The sequence below is a fragment of the Chiloscyllium plagiosum genome, chromosome 4, assembly GCF_004010195.1.
Source record: "Chiloscyllium plagiosum isolate BGI_BamShark_2017 chromosome 4, ASM401019v2, whole genome shotgun sequence".
Lineage (NCBI taxonomy): Eukaryota > Metazoa > Chordata > Chondrichthyes > Orectolobiformes > Hemiscylliidae > Chiloscyllium > Chiloscyllium plagiosum.
Genome location: NC_057713.1, coordinates 3,531,945 through 3,542,965, shown reverse-complemented (window position 1 = coordinate 3,542,965; position 11,021 = coordinate 3,531,945). Strand labels below are relative to the sequence as shown.

Here is an 11,021-nt window from a genome sequence, read left to right as displayed (position 1 = left end):
TTACCGGTTGAGGCCATTCCCATGGGTACCAAACTTTGCTATCAGCCTCTGCTCGGCCACTCTGCGTTGTTGCTTGTCCCGAAGTCCGCCTTGGAGGATGGTCACTCGAAGGTCCGAGGCCTAATGTTGGGGACTTAACCAAGCTTTCTCTCACACACACACACACACACACACACTCTATCATGTGCACTCACACCTGGAAGTGAATTGCCTTCTTGAGCCACTGTAGCCTATAAGGTGGTACACTCAGTGGTGTTAGGGTTTGAGTTACAGTTCCAGGTTTTTTGAGCCAATGTCAGTGAATGAATGACAATACAAATCAGGTTGGTGGGTGGCTTGGAAGGGAATCTGTAGGTGGTGGTGTGGGTGGCTTGGAAGGGAATCTGTAGGTGGTGGTGTTGCTGTGGATCTATCCTGACCACCTCCTCGGTGGTAGAGGTTGAAAGGTGTTGTTGGAGGATCCTTGGCGAGATGCTGCAATGCGTGGATGTGCACGCCTCAGTGGGCAGGAGAGTGAATATTGAAGGTGGTGGATGGAGATTTTTCAGAAATCCTACAATCGGAAAGATGTTGTGAAACTTGAAAGGGTTCAGAAAAGATTTACAAGGATGTTGCCAGAGTTGGAGGATCTGAGCTACAGGGAGAGGCTGAACAGGCTGGGGCTGTTTTCCCTGGAGCGTCGGAGGCTGAGGGGTGACCTTATAGAGGTTTATAAAATTATGAGGGGTATGGATAGGATAAATAGACACAGTCTTTTCCCTGGGGTTGGGGAGTCCAGACTAGAGGGCATAGGTTTAGGGTGAGAGGGGAAATATATAAAAGAGACCTAAGGGGCAACTTTTTGACGCAGAGGGTGGTACGTGTATGGAATGAGCTGCCAGAGGATGTGGTGGAAGCTGGTACAATTGCAATATTTAAGAGGCATTTTGATGGGTATATGAATAAGAAGGGTTGGGAGGGATATGGGCCGGGTGCTGGCAGGTGGGACTAGATTGGGTTGGGATATCTGGTTGGCATGGACGGGTGGGACCGAAGGGTCTGTTTCCATGCTATACATCTCTATGACTCTATGACACCCACACACTCAGATGCACACTCTGACATGTGTGCACATATAAGCTTATGCGGTGAATTTGTTTTTGCAGAATTACATTTTATTTTGCTCAAAAACTGCATGAATCTGTGTAAAACTCTGCAAAGCTATTTTACATTCTGACATAGCATTGGGACAGACACACTTCACACCTACTGTTTAAAAAGCTGAACAATCTTGAGAATGTAATTTAAAAGAAGTTCTGGAATTTACACATCAAAGAACAGAAACCAGCATATCCCATTCTAAAAGATGGAAGTTTTAATCTAAGATTATTTGCTGTATCACATCTCTATGACCCTGGACTCCTTTGGGTAAACAGTAAATTCTGTGAGCATGATCCACAACCACCTGATGAAGAAACGGCGCTCCGAAAGCTCGTGTTTCCAAATAAACCTGTTGGACTTTAACCTGGTGTGTGATTTTTGACTGTGACGTTATCAGTATAGTGCAGGCAGATCTAAAAAGAGAAATAACTGAAGGGTCTCAGTGGGTCCAGCAGCATCTGTGGACTCCGAAGTGGGGTGAGCATTTCGAGTACAAAATAACATTTCTTCAGATCCTTGATTTTCTGAGTTTCTCAGCATTTTCTGTTATCACTTTAGATTTCCGACAGCCGCAATATTTTGGATTCGTTTAAGAATTGTAGAATGGTACAGTAGAGAAAAGGCTCCTCGGACAACGAGTCTGCTTCTGCTAAAAGCATACCACACTACTCCCACCTGCCATAGCCTTTAATGTTACGACACTTTAAATGCTCATTAAAGTATTTTTTAAAAGGTTGTGAGATATTCTGCCTCAACTACCCTCCCATGTAATGCGTGAAACGGGTGAAAACATTTTTTTTCTCAAATCTCCTACAAACCCCGCCTTTCACTTTAAAAATGCACCCCCATGTTCTTAACAGCGTCGAGACAGCTTTTTCGATTCCACCACCTCGTTAGCAAATAATCCGAAACGCCGCGGATCCTAAACCCCTAACTTCAGACCATCGGAACTTTTAACACGTGGTTATTTTTTTATTTTTGATGATTGTAACTCCCTGGTTCCTTCCTCCGCCCGGATGTCCGGTGAGAGATTCAAGGCAGTATGGGGGTGCCTGCAGTGGGATTGGGGGTGGGGGGGGTAATGTAGTCTGGCCTGCTGTTTGGAGGTTTGTCCTGTGGGGCTCTCGGTGTTGTGCTGTGAGCAGGAACTCCCTCTCGCGGGGGAACCCCTGTGTTGGTTACATTGGCTGGAATTGTTACATTGGCTGGAATTGTTACATTGGCTGAAATTGTTACATTGTAGTCACGCGCTCCCGGGACAACATTCCATTGGAACTCGGTGTTGGCGGCCGCTGTTGTGGTAACCGTGGTCTTGTTGGAGCAGGTAAAACACAGCAAGATTAGAACTGTGTGATGCTGTCATTGCAGTGAAATAGTTTTGTTTTTATTTGCAGTTATCATCAGTCGATCTGAAAACAAACGCTCCTCCTCTTTGTGTGTGTGTGTGTCAGAGTCACAACAAAGCCCAGGGTGGGTCTCGGTTGTGAATTGGTGGGGTATGAGTTCTCCTTTTGTTATTTGCCAGCTCGTGCAGTATTGCTTGCAGACGGGAAAGTTTGTTTTTATTGTGTCTGTGTGAGTGACCTCCTCCCCGTTGTGATAGAGCCTGGGGTCGGCATTAAACCTGCACTGAATTTGATGGTTTCAAAAGCATGAGGCATCCATACAGAAGAGGAAGTGGAGGATCCCTTTTAAATTTAAAGCGAATGGGGCAGTACCCACAGGTGACATAAGTAAAAGGGTTCTTTTTAAATTCACGCGGAGTGGTTCATGTGTAGTTCACTAGTGGCTTTCAAGAGGGAATTGAATAAATACTCTAAGAAAACATTTAGAGGGCTACAGCAGCAAGTGTAGGGAGTAGATAAGTTCACATGCTCTTCCCCAGAACCAGTTTGAGGTTGAACGGCTTCCTCAATGCTGTAACTTATCTCTGAGTCTAATTTCTCAGAGTTAAGAATCACCCAACACCAGGTTATAGTCCAACAAGTTTAATTGGAAGCACACTAGCTTTCAGAGTGCTGCTCCTTCAACAGATGGTTATCAGTTACATCACACTATACTTTTACTATAAATTCGTTGTTTTATGATCTTATACTCAACAACCATCTGATGAAGGAGCAGTGCTCTGAAAGCTAGTACTTGCAAATAAACCTGTTGGACTATCACTGGGTGTTGTGTGATTTTTAACATTTAAGAACTAGACTTTGAGTTCAAATCCCATTGCAGCAGGTTGTGAGTTTTGCTTTGCTAGTGTAAAGAAACAATATTTGGGGATTCTTTCATTGCAGTCAACAGAGATCTACAGTGCTGAAAAAGGCCCCTAGTCTCATTAGTCAAAAACAACCACCTAATAATTCTAATCCCATTGTCCAGCATTTGACCTATAGCTTTGTAGGCCTGAGCATTGCAAATGCACACCTAAATACGACTCAAATATTCTGAAGATTTCTATCTCTACCACCCTTATAGGCAGTGAGTTCTAGACTCCTGAGTGATGTGTTTTCCTCACGTGCCCCTTCCCTAAAATCTATGTCCCATTCATTGATCCCTCCATTAAGAGGAAAAGTTCCTTCCTTTCCATTCTATCAATGCTCCTGATAATTTTGTAATCATGTCCTCCCTCAGTTTTTCTATTCCAGTGAAAACAACCCCAGTCTGTTCAACCTCTGACCAAGAGTTTTGGGTTTGGGTTCAGAAGTAGCTTCACCAAGTGCCAGACACCTGCAGAGTCTGTGGCTTGGAGAAATTAGGATTGCTGTTACTTAGAGTTTAATTTTCTGCCCCTGTTTAGTTATTTAATGGGACTGGTTTTAAATTGTTTCTTGCACTTCAGCCCCCACACTCCTGATGTATGGGCACATCAAGCGAAGTGCAATGGGCAGATTGGGGTGAATTTCCTTGTAGGCCTGATCCTGGGCCTGAAAATGTGTGGCTGGAAAAGCGCAGCAGGTCAGGCAGCATCCAAGGAGCAGGAGAATCGACGTTTCGGGCATGATCCTGGGCCTGGCTAAGATAGGCATCAGTAGGCCTGTGCAGTGGGTCATGTCACCCAACTGTCTGCCCCCCTTTTGTGTTTCCATCTGCATTAGGAGTGAGGACAAGTCATGAGAGACCACTGGAACTGAATGCTCCTTCTCTGGATTCTGGTCAATTACTGGACTCTTGTGACTTGTCTTCACCCCTAATTTGGATTTGATAAGTTTCAGGTATTGTGCAGTAAGTTTCTGGTTATTTGAATGTTTGTTATAATGTATGACCAGCGGCAATTTATGCTTTTTATTTAAGACTAGTCAGAAGGATTTATGACTGTACTCAACCCCCAACTATTGTCTGATAGTGTGAAGTTTTGCTACAATTGTATGTGACATTGGTGAGACCTCATCTGCTTGCTTGGTCTCCTTATTTAATGAAAGGTTATAATTGTCTGGAAGTCAAGAGTAGAGAAGGTTCATTTGACTGATTCCTGGAATGAAGATGTTACCAGGAAAGGTTAAACAGGCTGGGCCTGTATCCATTGCAGTTTAGAAGATTGAGAGATGATCTTCTTGAGACACGTAAAATCCTGAGGGGATTTCACAGGGTGAACTCAGAAGGGGTGTTTTACCTTGCAGGAAAATCTGTGCCTAATGGGCACAAGGTTTAAAAAAATAAAGGATTAAAACAGACGTGGAAAATTGTTTTTTTCCCCAGAGTGTCGTGCATCTTAGGAACTCTTCCCTGGAGAGTGGTTGCAGCTGTGTTATTGATTGATTGTTTTTTTTAAGGCTGAGGTAGATCGGTTCTTGTCTAAAAGATGAGTCAAACGTGGAGTTGAGGCAACAATCAATGATCCTCATCAAGGCATGATCTTATTGAATGGTGGAGCAGGCTGAATGGCCTACTCCTCATAGTTCATAGAATCGTAAAAGCCCATTTGGTTCATGTCCTTTAAGGAAGGAAATCTGTCATCCGTACCTAGTCTGACATACATGTGACTCCAGACCGACAGTCATGTGGTTGACTCTTACCTGCTGTCTGGAATGGCTGTGCAAGTCATTCAGTTCAAGGGGGGCAATTAGGGATAGGCAACAAAGGCTGGCCTTGCCACTGAGGCTCCCATCCTATGAAAAGAAAAAGTGGGAAAAACTTTGTTAAAAGTTTGAATAAAGCAACCCAAATCTTTTCTAACAGTCTGGGTATGTGGCAGGTGAGGACAGGTGTGAACATTGAGTCTCCCTGTGAGAAACTGGCGAAGGTTATTTTGTGGAGGATCAAAGGAACGCAGACAGCAGGCTTTGATTTCCACATTTAATGGTGTGTGTGCTTCTGTGCAAGCAGCCCTCTGATTTACTTTGTTACAACGAATAATAGTTCACTGTTATTGCTGCCGCCAGATCTACCTCCTGGTGTCAGTGTGACTGGTTGAACTGAAGATTGTTTACAGTGGAGGACAATCTTAACGTCTGGGTTTGTAAGTGTTCAGTGTTCTCCAGTTCCTCTGGAACTGCATTAGAAGGCAATGGATGAGAAACATTAGAAATAAATTGTTTGGAGGCTTGTGTATTTGACTCCCCAAGACTTGCATTTCTAATATATTTTTATGATGTCAGCACATCTTGGTATCCAGAAGTTTAATGTTTCAGTACAGGAACTAGCAGCTAAATAATGCACAGTCGGCTTTCATGCAGCAGTATGACATGACCCAATCAAGTTTAGTATAGGATAAAACTTGATTAGCCAGGGCACTAGGAAGAACTGCAGTTCTCACTGAGGAGAATGTTGGTGGACGTCTTAGATCCCTTAAACGTGCCGTTGGGTTAATGCCGCATCTGTAAAACGGCATCTTTTCCATTGCTGGACTCCCTCAACCTGCATCAGGCCATTTGTTCCATCAAATCTGTACTGGTCAACAACGATCTGGCTACAGCACTCCCATTTTCCAGCATATGGCCCGTGGCTGTGGAGACTATGACAGTGCAAGTAAATATCTAAATGCTGCTTAATGTTTCAAGAATTTCTGACTCAATCCCACCCCCCACCTTTTCATAAGCAGAATTAGACCATCCAGGCCATCAGGTATGCTCTACTGTCCAATGACTACTCTGAGAATCCCCACTTCCACTTTCCTGCCTTTTCCCCATCACCCTCGATTCCCCTTCCTAATTTAAAGACCTGACTGCCTCAACCTTGAATATACTCGATGCCCCAGCCTCGACAGCCCTCTGTGGGAAAGAATTCCACAGATTCACTCCTCTCTGAGAGAAGAAATTCCTCCTCATCTCTGTCTTAAATGTGTGACCCCTTATTCTGAGATGATGCTCTTTGGTCCTACACTGTCCCACGAGGGGAAACATTGTGGAATATGAATAACGTAGTCAGAGGTTGCTTATTTCTGGTAAATTGTGTGAAATGTGTGTTCTGAGCGTTGTGGCATTGTTGTGTTATGATGTAATAATTGCACAAGTTTAAACCTAGGGAAGTGAAATTTCACTTGGCAGAATTGCTGTAAACGGGCTGCAAACCAGCTCTGAAGGAATCCTGTTACAACATTGAGGATCCAGGGCTTTATAAATAGAGGTGTAGAATACAAAACTTAAAAAAAAAACAACTTATTGTTTCATAGTGCCTTTAATATAATGAAACGTGCCAAGATTGTTCACAGCAGCGATTCTAAAACCAAGTATGACGTATGACCAAAAATTTGGTTAAAGAGGTAGACTTGAGATAGTGTCTGAAAGACCGGGTGGGTCGACAGTTTGGGGCCCAGGCAGCTGAAGGCCAAGTCGCCAGTGATAGAGAGACTAACATCAGGGATTCCGAATTAGTTGTGTGTCAAGATCTCGGACAGCTCTGGGCTGGAAGTGATAATGGAGGTAACCTGTACTACATTTCTAGCAATCCCTGATCAAGATCCAGCTGGAGGTGTTAGGAGGAACATCGAGATCTGGGAGGAGTTCACAAAATTGTAATGGGGCCCATTGTGCCATCACAGTGTTTAGTAACTGCTACCAATCTCCTGCATTTTCCCCATATTGTTCCCCACACTATTTCTATCCAAATGATCTTCTTGGAGTCCTAGAGTCATTCAGCTTGAAAACAGACCTCTCTGTCCAACCAGTCCATGCTGACCCTAATCCCAAAGTAAACTAGTCCCTCCTGCCTGCACTTGGCCCATATCCCTCCAAACATTTCCTGTACATGTACTTATCTAAATGTCTTTTAAATTTTGTAACTGTATGCATATCCATCATTTCCTCTACAAGTTTATTCCATACACGAACGACTCTTTCTCTGTGTTTAAGAAAAAAACGGCCTCTCACGTCTTTTTAAAATCTTTCTCCTCTTGCCTTAAAAATATGCCCCTTAGTCTTGAAATTTCCCCACCGTAAGGAAAAGACACTCGCCATTCACCCCTCATGATTTCATAAACCTCTATAAGGTCAACTCTCAACCTCCTACACTCCAATGAAGAAAGCTTATCCAACCTCTCCCTAGAACACAACCTTCCATTCCCATCCAGGTCTGGTAAATCTCTTCTGAAGCTTAATAATATTCTTCTGATTACAGGGAACCAGAACTGGACACAGTACCCCAAAAGAGGCCTCACCAACGTCCTGTATAACCTCAACATAACATCCCAACTCTATAAGAGCTGAAGAATCGACGTTTCGGGCAAAAGCCCTTCATCAGGAGAGAGCTGTCCACCCCGGAGACTCCCAGCCTCATTCCTGATGAAGGGCTTTTGCCCGAAATGTTGGTTTTCCTGCTCCTCGGATGCTGCCTGACCTGCTGTGCTTTTCCAGCACCACTCGAATCTAGACTCTGATCTCCAGCATCTGCAGTCCTCACTTTCGCCTATCCCAACTCTACACTCAAAGGTCTGAGCAATGAAGGCAAGCATTCTTCTCGAATGCTTGGATTGAACATGTCTCCTCCGCATTCCCAGGCAGTGCACTCCACATCCTAACTACTCGCTGGGTGAAAAGGTGGTTTTCTCCCATCACACTTCACTTAAAACAAACGAGAGACTATAGATTTGATGAGTAGTGGGAATAGCTTGACTCTATCTAGTTTATCTAGTCAGTTCATGGTTTTGAAAGCCTCTATCAAATCTTCTGTCAGCTGCCTTATTTCCAAAGTGAATACTCTAAACTACTTCAGTCTCTCCGCCTCACTGAAGTTTCTCATCCCTGGATCCAATTTGTAAATCACTTCTGCACTCTCTCCTCAATGCATTCGTACCTTTCTGATAACGTGGCACCCACAAATGTACACCGTACTTCACCGGAGGTCTGATAAGTGTCTTACACAAGTTCAACACCACCTCCTCACTCTTACACTCCTATGCCCCTGTTAATAAAGCCGAGACCATTCTGTGCTTTACTTACTGCTCTCCTGCCATCTGTGCAAAATCAATACCAGGGATGAAGGACTTCAGTTCATCTGGAGAAGCTGGGGTTATTTTCCTTAGAGCAGGGAGAGTTAAGGGGATATTTAACAGAGGGTGTTCAACATTGATACTGAGGTAGAAGTATTTTTGATATGGAACACAGTGCCAGAAAGGGCCTGAAACAGATTAAATAATAACTTGCAAAATGGAAATGGATAAATACTTGAAGGAAATATTTACAGGGCTACTGGGAAAGGACAAAGATATTGGGACTAATTGTAGAGTTCTTTCCAAGAGTCAGAACAGGTACGATTAGCTGAATGGCCACCTTTGGTACTGTGAGCTTCTATAATATAAAACATGAGGGATGTGCTTTCCTGTTCCCTAAATTATGAAGTCCCTGATGAATTCGGGAATTCCCCATTAGAGTAGGGAATATCTTAGATTTGTTTTGGAGTTGTATTGTTGGGTCACTTCGAGGATTAAATGCGGCGAACAGACTTATACCTGAAAAGTTTCAAATGGTACAACCAGCAACTAGAAGGGACCAGGACGTTTTGGACAAGAATAGGTATGTGCCCGAGATCCTGGCCTTCTCCAGCACACACTGTCCGAATGTCAAACAACTTGATCAAGTCAATGATTTGTCCTGAACATATTCATGTTGACTTTACTAAATCAATGCATATTGGTTCAAGTGACTGTTACTTTTGTCCCAAATGATCATTTTGAAAATATTTCCAGTACTGAGGTTAAATTCATCAGGGTTAGTTCCCTCTCTGCCAAACTCAGCAGAGGTGCACAACAGTGGTATAAAATCTGGAGGGAGCTGTTCTGGGAGTCCTCAGCATTCACTCCAGACACCATGAATTACTCAGGGAATCCTTATTGGTTTCTCTCCATTTGCTGAGTGATCCGGTTAAATTCAGCCAATTTTTGGGCTTTTGTTTCCACTCTTTTAACAAGAATGTAACTTTTGCAGTTCACCAGTCCTCTGGCACTAGCCCTCTGTCTGAGGAGAGTTGGAAGATTATGGCCAGCAGCTCTACAATTTATTTCCTTCCGTGGATGCATCTCATCTGGTCCTGATATCACCTCTGACTAAAGATAGCCTTCCTAATTCCTCCTCCTCTACCAGGTTTGAGCTCATCCAGTATCTCAGAAATGATAACAGCCCTGTCGACTCTGCAAAGTCCTCCTCACTAACAGCTGGTAACTGCTCCCAAAATTGGAGAGCTCTTCCATAGACTAGTCAAGCAACAGCCTGACATAGTCATACTTACAGAGTCATACCTTACAATGTCCCAGATACCACCATCACCACCCCGGATATGCCCTACCCATCCGCAGGACAGACCCAGGAGAGGTGGCAGCAAGGTTGTGTACCGTCGGGAGGGAGTTGCTTTGAGAGTTGTGAACATTGACTATGGACCCCATGACGTCTTGTGGCTTCAGGTTAAACATGGGCAAGGAAACCTCCTGCTGATTACTAAGTACCATCTTCCCTCAGCTGATGAGTCGGTGATCCTCCATGTTGAACAACACTTAGAGAAAGCACTCAGGGTGGCAAGGGTACAGAATGTACTCTGGTGGGGGGATTTAAATGTCCACCACCAAGAGTGGCTCAGCAGCAGTACTACTGATCAAGGTGGTCGGGTCTTAAAGGAGATGGCTGCCAGACTGGGTCACCAGCAGGTGGTGAGGAAGCCAACAAGAGGGGAAAACGTACTTGTCCTAATCCTTACCAATCTGCTGGCTGCAGATGCTTTTGTCCAAGACCGTATGGATAAGAGAGACCACAGCACTGTCCTTGTGGAGATGAAGTCATGTCTTCACATAGAGAATAACCTTCATTGTGTTGTGTGGCACAATCACTGTGCTAAATGGGACAGACTAGGAACAGAGCTAGCAACTCCAGACTGGGCATCCATGAGGCGCTGTGGGCCACCAACAGCAGCAGAATTGTACTCCAGCGCAATTTGTAATCTCACGGCCCAGCATATCCCCTACTCAACCGTTTCCATCAAGCCAGGGAATTAGCCCTGGTTCAATGGAGAGTGCAAGAGGGAATGCTAGGAGCAGCATCAGGCATACCTAAAAATGAGGCAAAAACAATGACTGCAGATGCTGGGAAACCAGATTCTGGATCAGTGGTGCTGGAAGAGCACAGCAGTTCAGGCAGCATCCAAGGAGCTTCGAAATCGACGTTTCGGGCAAAAGCCCTTCATCAGGAATAAAGGCAGAGAGCCTGAAGCGTGGAGAGATAAGCTAGAGGGGGCTAGCTAGGAGGGTCACCTACATTATGACATGAACCCAAGGTTCATGCAAAAACGCTGAGGAACTGTGCAGAAGCTGATAGCAATGTTTGGTACCCAACCAGGTACCTTGGGTTGATGTCACACTACATGTGAGTCTACTGCATGATACACGCACACACCCCTACATACTCACACACCCACACAGACTCTCCCTCAGATACAAGCTCTTTCTGATATGCCCAATATACACCCCC

General features: G+C 44.4%; 1 protein-coding gene across 2 annotated transcripts in view; it reads left to right on the top strand.

The window, feature by feature from the left end:
- Nucleotides 1–2,251: 2,251 nt before the first annotated feature.
- osbpl1a (oxysterol binding protein-like 1A) overlaps nucleotides 2,252–11,021 on the top strand; it is a 205,354-nt gene continuing 196,584 nt past the window's right edge. The window contains exon 1 of one of the 2 annotated variants that reach the window (XM_043687612.1): nucleotides 2,252–2,464. The gene's annotated coding sequence lies outside the window, so the exon portion shown is untranslated. The remainder of the gene's footprint in view (nucleotides 2,465–11,021) is intronic. The other variant, XM_043687608.1, reaches the window with a different exon arrangement.